Raw genomic sequence first — 18,925 nt, forward strand, 5'->3', positions numbered from 1 at the left:
AAAACTGTATCAAAAGTTCTGTTTGATTTTGTGTCACTCGGCTCTGCTGTTGCATCATTGCAACAAGCTGACCGAGGTAAATGTTTTCAGAGAGTACAGTCACACTGTTGATGACATTTTGTACTCCACCCAACCTCATAGTCATTTAACTTAGCGGGAGGCCGACAATCATGTTTTGGCCTGCATGATATTGTCACTGGCAAATCTTTTTTGATACGTCTCGGATTCTTGTCAGAGCTTTGAGTCCTGTGTTCAATCCCAGAGTCACTAGAACCTTCAGAGATGGGAATTTGTTGAACAGACTGGCTAATTTCCTGGCCGAATCTTCCATCCATAGCTTCAGAAAGCATAAGGCTATCATGCACACTGTTTTTTGCAGAATCGGCCATTCCCACATGAAACTCTGGTTCTTCTGGATTAAGCTCATTTTCAGTCTGATCAATACCAGAGTTCAACTCACACTGAATGGCTCCTGACAGTTCAAGAACTTCTTGTACTGATTTGATCCCTCTGTTTCAAGGCAGTGTAATTTAAAATGTCTGGTAAGTGTACGCACTGCTCACTATAGCATTTGCTGGTTTTCAAGAACCACAGGAAAGGATCCATATGGAAGCAATACATCTCTATGCAAGATACGCTCTTGGCTATCATCATCTTTGGGCTTTACCACAAATACAGATACCTAACCATTCATTTGCTTCACTACTATGTATACAGTAGACCATGTATATAGGAGACGAAAGTACTCTTTTATCCCACATTCTCATATTCATTAACTATCTCTTCTCAGCTGTCTATGTGGCAAGATCATAGGCATACCTCAGTCTGTTTTTCAAATCCCTCAGATACCGGAATAAGTCTTGAGATTATGTCCAGCCGGACTGATTCCAAAGGAAAGATCGATTGGAAGGAAATGTTGCCTGCCAAGCATGAAAGAGAATGGTGACTCTCCAGTGGTGTCAGTCTTGATGCAATTATATGCATGTACTACTGGACACACATATTTCCTCCAGTTCTCCTTTTTGTCACTGAGGGTGCCCAATAGCTCCAGTACGGTTCTATTGAACCTTTCCATTGGTTTTCATACGGGATGATATGGCGTGATCCTTGACTTCATTCCAGCAATTTGACATAATTCTGCCAGCAGTTCAGACTCAAAATTGGCACCATGATCACTATGAATCCTTCTAGGAAATCCATAGTGGCAGATTGCATTTTCCCACAAAACATTGGCCACTGTTATTGCAGTCTGGTCCCTGGTTGGGAATGCCTAGGCATATTTTGTGAAGTGATCAGTTAAGACTAAGATGTTCCTAATTCTTTAGAATCAGGTTCCAGTGTGCAGAAGTCTATACAAACCAATTCCAGTGGAGCATAAGCTTTAATATTTACAAGTTTTGCTGCTGTCTCAACTTAGGTCTTTTTTTCAAACACCTTTCACAAGATTTGCACTTATTTTCTACATCAGAATACAGTTACAGCTAGTAAAATCTCACACGTGCCAAATCCAATGTTCTTTTATACCCCATGTGACCAGTCTTATCGTGGACTCCTTCAAGTGCTCTAGCACGACAACTGCTAGAAATTGCAAGCTGGTTATACTGTTCACCCTGATGATTTGTTACTTGTCGATAAAGAACCTAATCAATTAAAGTAAGCCCAGGCCATTCCCTCAACAGCAGACAAACTTCTGAGGTCTCTTGATTTCGATCTATATCACTTAAATTATTCTCCATCTCAATTAAGTCATGATAGATGCACATCATCTCTCTGGAGCTCTCTACAGTCTTCTGTCATCATACTTAGAAATGTGGTTTGTCCAGGTGTCAAGATGTGAGTGGTGTGAGAAAGGAGTGAATGTTCAAACAGCAAGTGCAGTAATCAAAATGTCCGCTTTTTAATAACAAAACCACCCACTCTACCAGCAATGATATGGGGGTTGATACAGCAGGTTTATGGTCCCAAACACAAATAGCACGTAAATAATAATACAATCCAGTGATCCACTTTGTGTATGTGAAAAGTGCTTCTGAGTGTTGGTTGTGCCCATGCTGTGTTGTGCAGAGGTAGTGATGCTCTTGGGTGGTGGCAGCTCCCAGTCCTAAATACAAATATACATTTTACATCACCTGGGCTACATAACCCACACTCTGTGCACCAATACATACACCAACAATAACGTGCCACATACAACATAAAACATAAAATGCACACAGGGACGGGCGCCCCGCTACAGGCACTTATACTGAATTCTATCTAACCAGGCGAAACCTTCGCAACTCTCCAATAACATTTGGAACCTGTTCAGCCAAAGTCAACTGATCTTTTTGCTTGATGGGGTTGGATAAACAACCCATTGAAAATAAGGTGTGACTGTCCTGATACTGAACCTCCATCTTTCCCTCAAAAGAGAATCTTACAAGTTTAAAGCTGGGGAGGAATCTGAAGTTTTGCCTTGCTGAGAGTATTTACTGTCCTGCCTTTTACACAGTTTCTGCTGAACTAATGGAGAATTAACAGGATTAGCCCTTTGGAGTCCGATTACAATTTTCCGACATCATCAAAAAGACGTAAAGCACAGGTCACTAGTAATATTTTCTCCGGACAAAGCTGCGAAAACCTTTCAATGGCCGAGTGAGACCGATCGGAGCCAAGAGAAGCCAAAAAAAAGTAAGGGCGTATCTGATAGCCCCATGCACTACAGAGATAACATGGACATAAACAAAGGAGGTAGCTGCATCTATAAAGAGGTATGTGAAAAATACAGCGAACAAGGGGTGGTGCTTGGCTGGAGATGCAGTACTGAGTGTCCTTTTGCTATTCTGTGCCTTTTAAACCTGTTTTATTCTGAAAAAAAAAATTTAAACACCACATGTAAAATAAACAGCGCGTGTGAAAATAAATTGGACCTGACGTGCCTGACAAGCGCTGAATAAATGGACTGTTAAGGGTTAAAGCAGTGCTGCATAGTATGAGCATCTTCCCCACATTTGAAGCAAAACCTCTGCACCCTGCTGGGTTTACCTGAGGTTTAGGAAAATGAACACGAAAAAAACATACCTGTAATACCAACATTACTTGTAACACACTAACTACGCTAACACCTGTGATTATCTTATTTATACACCTGTGATTATCTTATTTATACACCTGTGATTATCTTATTTATACACCTGTGATTATCTTATTTATACACCTGTGGCTGGAGCCTTCATTAATTATTTAATCATTTTTTCTATTCACGGCTCCAGCCACATTCCGACATGTTTTTGCAGAGAGGATTAACTGTCTCCCTGTCACCCACTATTCCACACACACACACACACACACAAACACCCCCCCCCCATGCTCACATACAAATACACACTTTACTCTGCACATGAAGTGATTGTGCCTAAATAAAAATATACATTTTAAATAATTGTGCTACATAACCCACACTCTGTGCACCAATACGTACACCCCACATAAAACACAATACTCAAACTACGCACAGGGGCGGGGCATCCCACCACATATCTCCCTCCTTGTGCGCAGCACACATGGTCTTTAAGGCCACCTCCCCCCCGAACTCCCAAAAGTCTTGTGTGTACTCCTGGGTCAGGAGCAGAGGCATTGATGAGTTCAGGGGGACCATGTTGTCAGCAGCAAGGGGAGTGTGGGCACTTCATGGTCAACTGCCCCTTCCAAGAGAAGGGGAGGAACAGGGGCCAGAGTGCTCTACACTGGTGTCAGTATTGTCGTTGCCAATTGTATTGTCGAAGGGTGGCTGCTCCAGCTGGGGCAATCCTGGCAGCGGAAATGCTGCCATTGGCAATGCTAGCAGCTCTAATGCTGACAGCGGCAATGCTGTCAGTGGAAATGCTGACAGCGGAGCGAGGTCCTCCTCCAGTGGCAATGGTGGCAGCAGAAATGCTCCCAATGGCAATGCTGTCAGTGGCAATGCTGACAGTGGTGTGGCATACTCTGCCAGAGGCCACAGCAAATCCTTGGGGGTCAGCAGCAAACAACCCCCCAGCTGTGACGAACAGGTCTCCCTGGGCGATGGCGAGCAGGCATCCCGGGACGATTGCGGTGGTGCTGCCCTCAGCACGGGACACTCAGGCAGTGCAATTATTGTGGGTGGTGGTGGTCTTCTCACTTCTCCCCCCTTCTCTGTGGCGAACAAGCATCCCTGGGTGACGATGAAGTGACCTCCCCGAGCGACGACGAACTGGCATCCCCAGGCGACGGCGAGCAGGCCTCCCTAGGCGTTGCAGGCGCGGCAGCCCTAGGCGATGCAGACTCGGCAGCCCTGACAATGGCAGGAGTTGACCGTTGGGAGGTAGCTACAGCTCCACTGGTGGTGGAGGTAGGAGTAGCAGGTAGTCTCCATGTGTTGGAGGCAGGAGCTGCAGGTAGTCTCCCTCTGGTGGTGGAGGAGGGAGCTGCAAGTAGTCTCCCTCTGGTGGTGGAGGCGGGAGCTGCAGGTAGTCTCCCTCCAGTGGTGGAGACAACGACAATACTAACCTCAGTGCGAGGCACTCCAGCCGCTGTTCTTCCCCGCAGGCAGGGCACCAACGCAAGACCTTGAGAAGGCGGAGGTAGGCATCCCAATGGCCCTTCGGCAGTGTTTCATCCTCCATTCTTGGGAGGAGTCAGTTGGTCGGGAAGTTCCCACATTCCTCATAGGCGGGGCACCAACTCGAGATTTAGAGTACTTGGATGTAGGCTTCCCAGCGGCTCTCCTGCCATGTACTTGGCAGGGGTGCAGGGTATTCCGGCCGTAGCACCGGAGGCTAGAGACAGCTGGGCTTCTCCCAGTGGCGCTGAAAGTTCAGGCTTTCTCATTACCACTACATGAAGAGCACTGTTGGTGGCTCTTTAGTCACCAAAACGGTAAGAGCAACAGTACTTCAATGGGTTAAACTGAGGTCTTTCCATCCCCCTATCTTATATTCTGTTAACATGTCTATGTACAGTATCGGATAAACATCCTCTCAAGTGCTTCCCCAATTTCATAGTGAATGTAGTAAATAAATCTCTTGATCAATCTTCTAGGTTCACTGTTTCTGCAAATGTGGTATGGAATTGCTGCCCCTGAATTGCTGTAGAAGCCTCTCCCCATTTCATATTGCTGAACTGACTGTATTATGCACTGGAGACCGCAATAATATTTTGAAACAATAGAGGTTTTGAGTAGTCTTTGCAACCACACAGCAGCAACATGAGAATGCCATTGGCATACTGTAGCCCTCTAAATACAGATCACAACCTTGTTTTTTTTTTTAATGGCAGGCCAAGTTTCAGTCTCATTTTATCAGTCTTAGGGACTTGCATCGTCAGGGGGAAAGAATCACCCATGCTGTACATTTTTATTAGTGGTGGGCAATGATATAAAAATTGTATATCAATATTGTGCACGTATTTCGATATTGATATTGATAATATCAAATCTTCCAAAACACAGAAAAATATAATAACACAATTGCAATATCAAACATATACAAAGCTGTGTATACATTAACAGATATTTACTTATGAAAAGCAATAACTTAACTTTATCTTAGTGGTGCTTTGCTTCATAATTTTCATGGAGAAAAACAAGGTTTTGTTATGTTGTTTTACTATTCCATCATCGGCCACCTCAAAACCAAAATATTTCTATACTTCATTTAACAGACTTTGGGGTTGTTCATTTTCTAGCCAATCCAGAAGTAATTGAATCTTCGTCTGCTCTGCATATAATGCTGACTCACGACACCTTGGCAACGTTCAGAGACAGGCTAAATGCGGTTGTGAGTTCACCTTTTGTTGTTATTAATACGGTTTGTATACACACACAGTTGGGTTACAAAGGGCAGCGACAGCCACACCAGTTAATGCTGTTCGGAACAAGTGTCAAGTGTGGTTGTTAGTTCAGTTTGATTTGTTAATGTGCACTAACTGTGGGTGTATATGGTAAATAGTGCATACATATAATACACTTTTTCTTATTTACTCAAAGTACAGTTGTATAATATTTTGTTGGAAGAGAATTTTTTTTTTTTTGTATGACTCCTTGGACATGCGTACATTTTCAATCCAGTCATTTGGAAACCAAGTCATTTCCCACCAGCCTTCTGGTCGGAAGATCGGAAGATGTCTCTACAAGCGAATTTGAATTTTGTAATACTACGATATCGCGATACGGAAATTGTTATCGCTACCAAACGATATTAATATCAAATCAACATATCAAAATTGGTGCCCATCACAAATTTTTATTGTCATAATTGAAACCCTGAAACTACAAGTCCTGCATAATTCCAAGGAAGGGAAGGGAATCTATGAACTTATGTTACTGCCCCCCATCGTCGTTTAATATTGGAAATCAATTATTGGGAGAAACTGGCAGTGGATGTGGAAAAATAAAACACAAACTGTATTGCTTTCTGGCTTCCGTTGGCATCCGTATTCAAGTGGAAATAAGCCTATTCAGGATTTTGCAATCCTCTTTAAACCATTTTGCACACTGAAAAATGTTCAGCACCATAGGGACCCACTGCAAATTAGCTTTCTGAGCTGTGTGGGACAAAGCATGTCAGCACCAACTGTGCTGTGATTATCCTGTGTAATCATAAACAGCTGATGGAAAATGAGCAAATGTAAGGCATTTTTCAGCATAATTCCTCCCAGCACACACACAATGGGGTAAATTGTTCCACTGGGCTCAGATCTTCAATATGGTAACTACAGCATGGTGTACTTTTACATCACATATAGTGTTACAGGACCTTTTCTGCTATTGTTACTTTAAAATCTACATTCATGTTGAGGACAGGTTGGTATGTTCCTTTTTAATTGTTAATGATATATCTATACACACATATATCAAGGGAATAGGATATATATATATATATATATATAAAAATGTAACTGTCCTAGCAACACTACTGACCACCATTCAAAACACATGGCTATTTGTACTGTGTATGCTGCACATTAAATCATAATATATCTCTGGTGTGTCTAGATCTATTTAGAAACTTAACAACAATGGCATTGCATACATGGATACAGTAGCCTAGATTTCCCATGAAGTGTGATCTCCACATGTAGGGCGGCTAGCACTAGCATCTCTAGATCCGTGGCTCATTAAATGACCCCTTTTGTGTTTATGTTTCCATGGATCACCACCAGCGTCAGCTTAAAATGTATACTACAAACTATATTAGCATCAGTACATTAGATATTGAAAATTCTATTGAAAATCTATGTGAACAGGTCACTCCTTTGGCTTCTTACTAAATTAATATAGGCAAGCTACTGTAGCTAGGTTTTCAAAATGCTTGAGCTGTTTATGTGAAGGTCAAAAATAATGTTTGTAGTTTAATTCAAGTTACAAAAAAAATCTTTTAATTGCTTTGTACATAAAGTTGTAAAGAAATAAAAATAATTAAATAAAATTTACATAAACGTGTTATTAAAATTCAGGACGTTTCGCAATATTATGCCCTTCTTCAGTTGAATGCAGTGCAGTTCATTTTTGGTTTATGTACATTTTAAACTTTACTTCTCTTTAATTTCAGTATTTCCCTGTTTGTCAGATGTGCTCTGTACATGTGTTATATGAGGCTGTCGATTGTCATGAGGGTGCTGTGGAGTGTGTTCAGTTCATACTGTTGTTTGTGCTTCCAATGTAAAAACTGATGTTATATACAGGGTGTGCCAAAAGTCATGCAACACCTGGAGATTGCTGCAAATTGTCAAATCACGGTCCTTGTTCTTACAAACCTGTCTGGGCGTGCCTGAGACATAACTGTTGAACACTTTATAACCTTGCAGGTGTTCCTTTGGAACGAATATTACCTAAACAAAATGTAAGAAAATGAGGATTCTAGGATAGCAATTGGTTGTTGATATGACTCGACAGTGGCCCACAGTAGAGCCGTTCACTACATTGTACACGTTTCATGATAAGGGTTTAACTTTGTTCAAATATCCACTGAAGAGAGGATTTCTTAGAATGAAACAAAAACCATGCACTTCCTGCTATCCAGACAAATAGTATAAGTTTGTGTGACCTGGGAAACAGACAAATGTGATGTCAAGTGCTTGGCACACAGGGCAAAATAAACCAGCTTTGCTAATACTGTGTCAGCCACAGCAGGAAACTAAAAAGGGAACTTTGTGATCAAAAACGAAGCATTTGTGGTAATATAATCTAAGAGGTACTGTATGTCATATCAGATCAAATGCTTTTAACGTACTGAACAATAACAATGTGGCAGTGAAAAGGATACAGTCATTTCACTTGACACCACTTGTAATTGAACTTCATTGAGAGAATCATAGAATACAATTTGTAAAGACACAGCCTGAAAGTGAGTGGTCTGTATCAATTAGGTCTATATCTGAATTGGAACTTCATTGAAAGCCGGCAATAGGCTTTCATAATAGTAATGCTGCTACTATTACTACTGTATTACTACTACCGATAATAATAATAATAATAATAATAATAATAATAATAATAATAATAATAATAATAATAATAATTAGGCATGGATTTTTTTTCTTTTTTCCCTCCATACACAGTACCTTATTGCTCAGCAAAATGATAAAGTATACGTACTGTCCTGTGTATTCAATCAAAAAGGTGCATTTTGTATTTAAAAAAAAAATAACAGTTTTCCCTTTTTAGCAATTTCTGGGACAAAGTACTAATAAAATACAGCTTAGTTGGAAGCAAAGCTAATGTAAAACAGCTTCCTCACTGATAGAGCTGTTTGTCAGGTTACCGAGTCCAGCAGAAGCAACAGCATCGGGTTCATGAACTCTTCCTATGATAATGGTGTTTAATTGGACTCAAACAGGCTGATGTGGCAGATCAGAAGGTTGAACTCTTTACTGTTCCATAGGTCCTTAGTTTGAATCCAGTGTTTATTAATTTAAGTAGTTCCCATTTATGATGTCCAGTAAAAACCTTGAAACCAAGCTGTAAAATCAAAATATAAACCACATCTCTTAATTAAAATCTCTTTGTTACAGCTTGATATCTGAAAGCAGCTATTACCATATTTTCAAAGTGTTTATTTGCACATTTGTATTTTTTAGAAGTGAAAATTCCCACGTCTATATTACAAAGAATATTTGAACTGTCTTGATAGTGTGTTTTAACTAGTCATGCTCTCCAACCAAGTTATCTAATTCATAAATGCGCATTGTGATCATTATTGCTGCTCTTGGGTAGATGTGATGTTTTTTTTTAATTTTTTTATTATTACATGATTCAATAGCTTAGTGACTGAGAAATCAACAATAGCGTGGATGCTTTTCACAATAACCATGGGATACTGTAAGTTAAGTGTAGAAACAATACCTAGAAATCCAGATGGCTGGTGACCGTGTGGCTATGTGTGGACCATGCAATGTGGAATGATGTTTTTCTACTTATCCAGTTCTGTGAATGAAAACATTTGATTAACATTTCTCCTAAACACAGTGGAGCTTGACTAGGATTGAAAGGATTTGGAAGTACATTAAACTTAGAGCCCCAGATAATAGGAATTAAAAGAAACAAAGTTTCTATAAAATTATTTTTTTCTGGGAAAGCCTTAATATTGCTATCACTTAGCCATGTGCTGCTGAGCCTACAATGTGATTGTGCTTGAGGCTGCATTCAGGAGCTGAAGTATACAAAACATATAAACACCTTTAGCAATAAATTAATGGAACGTTTGGAAAATTAATAGAATCATATGCCCCGCTGTATTTCATATTTTTGTATCCTATTGGTGATCGATGTCGAATGTTCTTATTTATTTACAACTAAAGATACATTCTAAGATTACAAAAACAACCAAAAAAAAAAACTATTTGCAAAATCTTTAAATATAGCCTTTTAAATTAAGACACCACCCCACCCCCCCCCCCCCCCCCCTTTTTTTTTTTTTTGCAAAAAAACTCTGTCATACTGTTTGAAAACATTGCTAACACACTGGTAAACCTATTTTTAGAAATGTGTCCCCCCCCCCCCCCCCCCCCCCCAACACCCGTTGTGGTCGATTTAATGCTAATAAAAATAATCACTAGCAGTGCAGCTGCCAAGACAGCCCAGAAAATACTCTATAATGTTATAATGTACCTAACCTGAGCAATGCTGTTCATTAAGGATTCTATATAAGATGGAATGCACATGCAGACCTCTGCAGAATTCTTATCAAGGTCATGTCCAAATGTTCTGTCTCAAGGTTTTTTGTGGCAGTACAAAACCCAAATCTGTCAAGCTAATTCAGGTGATGTTCAATGATAAATTAGTTAAAAGGATATAGAGAATGCGTTCTCAAAAGAAAACTAAAAGAAAAAAAAGTCACACACATCCAAGTATGACTCATAGTGGTTATATTTTTTAAAATTGGTGTTTCACCTCCCAAATCTGATTTAAAGTATTTTACTTGCATTTTCAGTGATATAATGAATTTTGAAATCACACACTGTGAGTTTATCATTTCCAGCATGCTTTCTGATTGGTTGCTCAAATCAGCTTACTCAGTGTAGCCAGATGAGGTAACGATCTGGGAGTGGTGAACTGTGCTGGTCATGCTCAGCGAAGAAACTCCTCTTCAAGGACATCACAAGATAAACACATTTCAGGCTGTTCACACATGCTGTTACTAGTCTTGTGACACTTAAATACCTAACTGGAATTTGCAGTAGTGAATCGTGGATTACACATAAAATGTTTGAGTCCTTTATGGTTTAAAAAAAAAAAAGAAATACCCCTTCAGCGTACAAGTTAGTATGTCTGTCTATCACCCATTTGGAAATAAATAATATAATAAATATTTCCCTTTCTACAGTTAACTGTTTTTTTAACAGATGTTTTTTGCCAATGTTTCATCAGCAGAGGGTCTGGAAATTCCATACTAGTGCCAATTAATGGAGATAATATTTTTTAACTATTCATATATGCTGAGAGCTCCTCTCAAAAGGCATTGATAATGATGACATCAGAACAGTAGGTCTGCAACGGTGGTTCTAACAGACTGAGTTGATGCACTCAAGTTTCCTACAAGTATTACTAGTATTTCTGACCATGCACCTGTCATGTATACATTTTGTTGTTTTAATGGCCCTGTGACAGGGCCTGCCCTGTTGCTGGTCCCTCACCTCTTCCAGCAGTTGCAGATGGCTAGTCACCAGCCTGCACTCCGGTCACACTGTCCACACCATTTCTTGGTCCCTTTTGAGGGGGTGCCAGAGAGGACAGCGACCCACCCATTGAGCTGACCCACCCCCGAACAGAAGAGGAACCAGTCAAAGTTATCAAAAGTACCGCTGGTACTATTCTGAGGGGGGGGGGGGGGGGGGGGTATGTGACAGGGCTTGTTTTGTCACTGGTTCCTCAGGTTATGTGTGTTGCTGCTTAAGTGGCTGGGACTGCACAAAACCTTCAACTCCCAAGACACATCCGTGAAGGTGCTGCCCAGCCTGAGCTGTCAGATAGAGAAGCACTCTGCTGGGAGGCAGCCAGCAAACACGTCCTCAGGAGTGCAAAACTAAAACAAACAGCAAGCATCTGAAAAACTGCTTATTTGTGCAAACTGAGTCACTGTGTGTTTAACTGGGACTTGTTATTATTAATGAGAGCAAATCTGGGCCACTGTGTTTAAACTACAAACCAGAAAGAGTTTGTGAACCCTGACAATCTGCAACAAAGTAGTCGCTGTGTGAATAACCCAGACTGTTTGTTGTTCGAGATTTGGGTTCGTTTAGGGTATTATAGGAATCCTGCCTATAATACAGTACAGTGAGGGTGTAGCCCACAAATTCAGTAGACCCTCTTTGTAATAGAGGTACCGCTGGCTGTATTGACACCACCTTTAATTTATTAGCTGTGTTTTCATTGTTTGTTTTGAATCTGTGCCTGTATCTTAGCGGCAGCACCGTGTAACTGCAATAATGAATTAATTAACTTAAATTGTGTTTGAATGACACCTACGCGCCCGCCTGTGATGCGTGTCAAACGCAATGCTCCATTTAATCCAGGGATCACCCACGCACGCAAAACAACCCCCTCTTACACTACCCCACCATTTTAATAACTGCCTGTGGCAGAGCAAAGCTCTACCCTTTTTAGATTGGCAGGGATGGGGTTAATTTCCCCTACCTGCCTGGGTTTATTATGTTCAGGTGGCTGGGGTTGATTAGTTGATTAGGTTAATTAACGATCAATCAGCACCCAGCCACCTGATATAAAAGGAGGCCTCTGCTTCTCATTTGGGAGGAGGGAGCTGAGGAAGCAGGTTGATGGATTTTTTGGTGGGTTGTGGTTTTGAAATTTTGAATCCAGTGAAGGCATTGCCCAGCCTGGAAACCTTATTTTTGTTAGTTTTGTTTTCTTTGTTTAGGTATTTGTGTTTAAACATCTTTGTTTTGCCCTTGTGCGCTTTATTTTTGTGTTTATTTATAATAAAATTAGGATTTTTTAACTGCAGTCTGTCTCTGGGCCTCTATCCACTCAGCAGCCTGCCACACTGCCTTATTATATTATGTCATAAAAAACTAATTTGCTTGTGAGTTGTGAGTGATTGTTATAACAGAAAATGATTATCTGTTGCTGGGTTGGCCAGGTAAAGACTGTAATGTTAGCACACCCAAGTTTGGTATCTGCCACGACTTTCAAAACATTCCTTCACCTACAGTAATGCAGTTAAACCAGGAAGGATGAGGCAGTGTACAGCATGACAAGCAGGTACAGGTTTGAGGAACACCACATAGTGAAACTGATTCATCACACGGGAATGCAAGCAATCCCAGGTATTATGCAACAGTGGTCTCAGCTCCAGCATTGAACCGTAGTAACACCTAGGCTAACTTCAATTAATCATTTCATTCCAGACTCCTTTTAACACCCTCTGTTATTGCAGAAACCATGAATTAGTACCATGTTTTGAACTGTAGAAAGTAAACAAAAAACTTGTTTTGAAATGGTGTTTTTAATTTGAATGGTACATCTTGCGTAGTTCAGCAGAAATAAGCTGAGCTAACAAGGGGTAATTTGCTCTCTCGCTCGCTCCGCTCTCTCTCTCTCTCTCTCTCTCTCTCTCTCTCTCTATATATATATATATATATATATAACAAAGCATTAGTTTTGCTGTAATTAAATGCATACTTGCAAGCTTGAAATTAACATGTAATTGACACAGAGAGGCTTAGCACATCATCTCCCCAAGTGAGCTTGTTTCAGAGAACACTGACCCCGTTGGTGAGAAGAAATAATGTGGTATGTAGTTATTACATGTGAAAATTACCTTTTTACACAGTGGTTAAGATGCTTACTTGGGTGGAGTAACTAACTGGTAATAGAGGTACAAATGTTACTGGTCTGCTGTCGTTTTCTATTAATACGCAGCAATCCTCCATTTTGAACCGGTAATCACAAGAATATTTTACAGTGCCTCCTTTAGGTTAACATGTTCAAACAACTCTATACAATTTGGCCAAGACATACAATTCCTTGTGTGTGAGTATAAATGTATACCACTTAGTGTGAGACCTTGAAGATATCACTTGGATCAACAGCACACATACTCAAGGAAAAAACCTGTGTGCCAAGTGCCAGGAGGTGGTTTGATGCAATCTATTTTGATTTATTGATATATTGTTAACTTGATATGCAAATGTGTTAAGAAAACACAACCAATTCAGAACTTCCTCACCTTGCGTTGATTTATTGATTTGTTTTGCAGAAACAAGTAAATGTTTGAAGCGTGTTTGTAAGCCATCATTTTAAATTGGAAAGCTCCTAATTGTTTTGTTTTTTTTGTTTTTTTTTATATCATGGTAATTGCATTGAGTTGATGGAAAACCCCCAGCATAGCAGACAAGGTGCAGAGTGAAAAAAAAGTACTAAATCATCTGTGAAAACCCCAGCTTCTCCCCAGATTTGTGTGCAGCTGAAAGCTTGGAAGTGTGTGGTGTTTCAGACTAACGGTATGTTGACACCTGAAAATGCTAAGCCATCTTCTGCTTGAACAAAAACTGAAATTTATATGGCCTGGCTTTTTCACATGTTCCTAATAAGAGTTTACTGAGGTATACCATGGTAGTTAATCATAGTGAAGGAAAAGTATGGCCAAGAACAGTAAAATAGAGTATAACCATGGAAAAGCATGGCAAACTAAAAACGTAACACGGTAACTATTATCACCAGAGTAAAGGTCAACAAGTCTGAGAGAACAAAACATGACTCTACACACAGGCACACAACAGCAGCCCATCTGAGTGCCAGAATCCTGTCAATCTGGCAGTGATTTGCACTTCATGACAGTGTAGCAGTTATACACTGGCTGTTATCAGACCTGTCTTAGTCAAGGGGTGCAGTATATAGGGGTGTACAGAGCCAGTCAGAGAGGGTTAATTCCAGTTCTTTTTTTTACAGCAGTTCTTAATATGCATTTAAAAGGACAAGGGTATATTATTTTGAGTAACTAATAAGTCACTCACTGTGTTACGGACAAACAAAAGGTCAGTTCAGAACAACCTGAATAGAAGTTTGTTAGAAAAACAAACAGAAATAAACCACAGAAAATGGTTAAAAATATTGTGAAACTTGAAAAAAAAACAAAAAAAAAACTAGTCACCAAAGGAGATTAATACCAGTGGCTAGTCAAGATAGGTACCTGCTTATCCGAAGTGCCTCAGTTTCTAAAAAGGTCAACAACAATAAATAAAAAGGCTCATAGTCTTTTTGCTCTGGGGCCTTCCGTCCTAAAATGTTACATTGTAATATTTATTTGTACGTCTGACATATTTATTGGCATAGTTTAGATATTTTAAGATTTCCTTTTATACTGTATTTATTTGTGAACAAAGTAAAAAAAAAAAAAAAAAGTAAGTTTCATAAACTTCTTAAAGACAAGCTTGATACAGGCAAGACATATCCCAGTTCTTTACTGTACTTGTTGCATGGCATCTGTTTGTCATCACCTAGTGACTTAAAAGCACCGCTATGGTCGCTATAGAACTGTCAAATGTATTCCCTTTATGTGCACCTGATGCACCAGAGTGTAACTATTAAGCTGTCCCTCTTGCACCGGATGGATTTAACACCACCTTTGTTATAGATAGTATTTCTTACAGATGTATTCTTATACCCACTAGGGGGAGACTGTTGCAGGAGAATAGGTTCATTGTTTTACTCTGGTGTACCAGCTCTATAGAAACATTTCAGTTAAGATATGTTGCTCTTTAAGAAGTTAAAAAAGCAAGCTTTCTGAAAACTCAGAAAGATACCCATATAATACTAGGCTGCCAGGTGTTATAAAAGTGGACTGCAGAATATTGAGTCCAAGTCTCTGCACCAAGCAGTCAATAAAATGAAGCCCTCAACAGCAGAAAATTTGACCTGTCATCGCAGGCAGAATAAGCATGGTTAACTTACCTGGTCCCCAGCAGACAGAAGGTCATCACTCATCCCCTTATCTTGTCTTTTGAAATAAATAAAATATCCATTCATCACTATCCCCCTACATCCTACTTTATATGTACAAAAAGTAAACACACAAATAAATATAGCGCGCCTTTCCTACCAGGTCCCTGCCCCGGTAAAATTGTAAGGGAAAAAACAAAACATAACATCAGAATGGCATTACTCTTCAGAGAGCAGTAGTTACTCTTATCAACCACTAGAGAGAGCCAGTCACTGGTTGTCTCAACTATAACAGGGCTTCTTGTATTTGTGTATTCTGTCATGGTATTGCCAATTGTAAAACATACAAAAGGTTTTGTCATGGTATCATAATGTACCAGTATGGATAAAACATACAAGTTCCAAAACATACAGTACACATTTTTTAAAGCATTTGTTATTAGCATTATTCTGCAGAGAAAATAAAAGTTAAAGATGTTCTGAACTAGTAAGAAACAACTTCAACAAATAATCCTTTAACCTTTGATCCCACCCTTCTCCCTCTCCCTCTGCAATGTTTGGATTTAGCGGTAATTAGAAACCATGGTATTTTGATAGCTATTATCTGCATGTTTTCACACATTAGACTTCAATTGTAAATATTTGTTTTAGATTTGCATGCCCTATAAATGGAATCCATTCTTCCCACACTTCTATACATAATCAACTGGAAACTGCAGCCTGGGAAGTTTGTTATTTGTCTTTGTGAAAGGGCTAAAAAGGTAGGAAATAGAAACTCTAAATACAGATATGCAACTGGGTGACCTCTATATTACATGGATATCAATCTTAATGTTTAATTACATATCAGCGTCTTCAATGTTTAATTAGGTATCACTGTCTTCTGTCATTGTGACATTCCATCCGCAGCTTGCACTATTTATTCATATACAGTATAAAGTAATTGAGGAAGTTTCCATGTTGGGTGATATTCATCATGGGCACTGACACACAAGAACTTTCTGGTCAACGAAGAAGCATTTTGAAGCACTATGAGTAAGCTAAAAATGTATTTTAGTGAAGAGATTTTAATTTTGACGAAATTGGTGAGAAAAATCAAAAACTTTTTTTTTTTTCGTAAAGAGCCATCATGGATGGGTATGAAATGTGCGGTTACCGACATGGGGTCAAACGTATTGTTTACGGGGTTAAAACGTAGTTGTCGTAACTGAAGTATCACAGTCTAATTTCTCATTAAAACAAAATATGTATATATAAATAGATATATATATATATATATATATATATAATATATATATATATATATATATAATGTATAGACACACACACACACCCCATGCCTATACAAAGTCTACACCCCCTTTCAAAATTTTCACATTTTGTTGCCTTACAGCCTGGAATTAAAATGCATTAAAATAGTTTTTCATTAATCTACACACCCCACAACTTCCAAGTGAAAGAAATATTCTAGAAAATTCATTAAAAATAAAATCGTACATAGCTTGGTTGGAGAAGTGTCCACCCCCCTTGTCATAGCAATCCTAAATTAGCTCAAGTGTAACCAATCGCCTCCACCTGTGTTAAATTGCAGTGATTCACATGATTTCAGGATAAATTCAACAGTTCCTGTAGGTTCCCTCTGCTGGGTAGTGCATTTCAAAGCAAAGACTCAACCATGAGCACCAAGGCGCTTTCAAAAGACTCCGGGACAAAGTTGTTGAAAGGCACAGATTTGGGAATGGGTATAAAAAAATATCAAAGGCCTTGACTATCCCTTGGAGCATGGTCAAGACGATTATTAAGGAGTGGAAGGTGTACGGCACCACCAAGACCCTGCCTAGATCAGGCCGTCCCTCCAAACTGGATGACCGAGCAAGAAGGAGACTGATCAGAGAGGCTACCAAGAGGCCAATGGCAACTTTGCAAGAGCTACAGGCTTTTATGGCCAAGACTGGTCAAAGTGTGCATGTGACAGCAATATCCCAAGCACTCCACAAATCTGACCTGTATGGTAGGGTGGCAAGAAGGAAGGCATTACTCAAGAAAGCCCACCTTGAATCCCGTTTGAAGTATGCAAAAAAACACTCAGGAGATTCTGTAGCCATGTGGCAAAAAAGTTTTGTGGTTTGACAAAACTAAAATGGAACTTTTTGGACTAAATGCAAAGCGTTATGTTTGGCGCAAACCCAACACAGCACAGCACCCAAAGAACACCATCCCTACTGTGAAGCATAGTGGTGGCAGCATCATGTTATGGGGATGTTTCTCATCGCCAGGGACTGGGGCACTTGTCAGAATTTAAAGGAAAATGAATGGAGCAAAGTACAGAGAAGACCTTGAGGAAAACCTGCTGCCCTCTGCAAGAAAGCTGAAACTGGGATGGAAGTTCACCTTTCAGCATGACAACGACCCAAAGCACACAGCCAAAGCTACACGAGTGGCTAAGGAACAAAAAGGTAAATGTCCTTGAGTGGCCCAGTCAGAGCCCCGACCTGAATCCAATCGAAAATTTATGGCATTACTTGAAGATTGCTGTCCATCATCGCTCCCCAAGGAACTTGACAGAGTTTGAATAGTTTTTTAAAGAAGAATGGTCAAATAGGGACAAATCTAGGTGTGCAAAGCTGGTAGAGACCTATCCCAACAGACTCACAGCTGTAACTGCTGCCAAAGGTGCTTCCACCAAGTATTAACTCAGGGGGTGGAGACTTATTCAATTATGATTTTTCAGTTTTGAATTTTTAATATGTAATTTTTTCCCCTTAGTGTGGAGTATGGTGTGTAGGTAGGTGGGAAAAAAACATAATTTAAATGCATGAAACTCTGAGGCTGACACAACAAAATGTGAAAAAAGTTCAAGGGCATGTAGACTTTCTATAGGCACAGATTACACCGTGTAACAATTTTATTTATTTATTTTTTGTTCCTGGGTAGTAAGTGTTATTTCTTAATTGCTTATGCCTCAAAAGTATAGAACATGGCTCATATTCCCCACAAACTTTGCTTTTGTGACCAGGACAGTGATATTTCAAAATATCACTATTTCCAATGGGAAAACAGGCAAATGTGTGTCTTTTCGTTCACATGAAGTCAGAAAAAAACAACATATGAATCCAAATTAACATGTATTTATACTAAAGTAATACAAAAATGACTACAAAAGACCTAGAAGTGAGTAGTTTTTCGAGATTTACGATTATAGTGTAGATACAGTATAATCGTAAATCTCGAAAAACTGCTCACTTCTAAATCTTTTGTAGTCATTTTGTGTAATTGAGTACTAGTTTTGTGTGTGTGTGTGTGTGTATATCTTATATATATATATATATATATATATATATATATATATATATATAATGAGACTTATAGCTTGGTTCCAGACCACTATACATTATAATTAACATCCTTTATAAATACAGGAAAAACTTACTATTGCAGAACACAACATGGAACTGCCTCCAGCAGTGGGTGATTGAAGTTTCTTCAGCTGCTAACTGCCGCTGTTGTTTTATGACTCCTTGTATAAAA

Source organism: Polyodon spathula, chromosome 4, assembly GCF_017654505.1.
Source record: "Polyodon spathula isolate WHYD16114869_AA chromosome 4, ASM1765450v1, whole genome shotgun sequence".
Lineage (NCBI taxonomy): Eukaryota > Metazoa > Chordata > Actinopteri > Acipenseriformes > Polyodontidae > Polyodon > Polyodon spathula.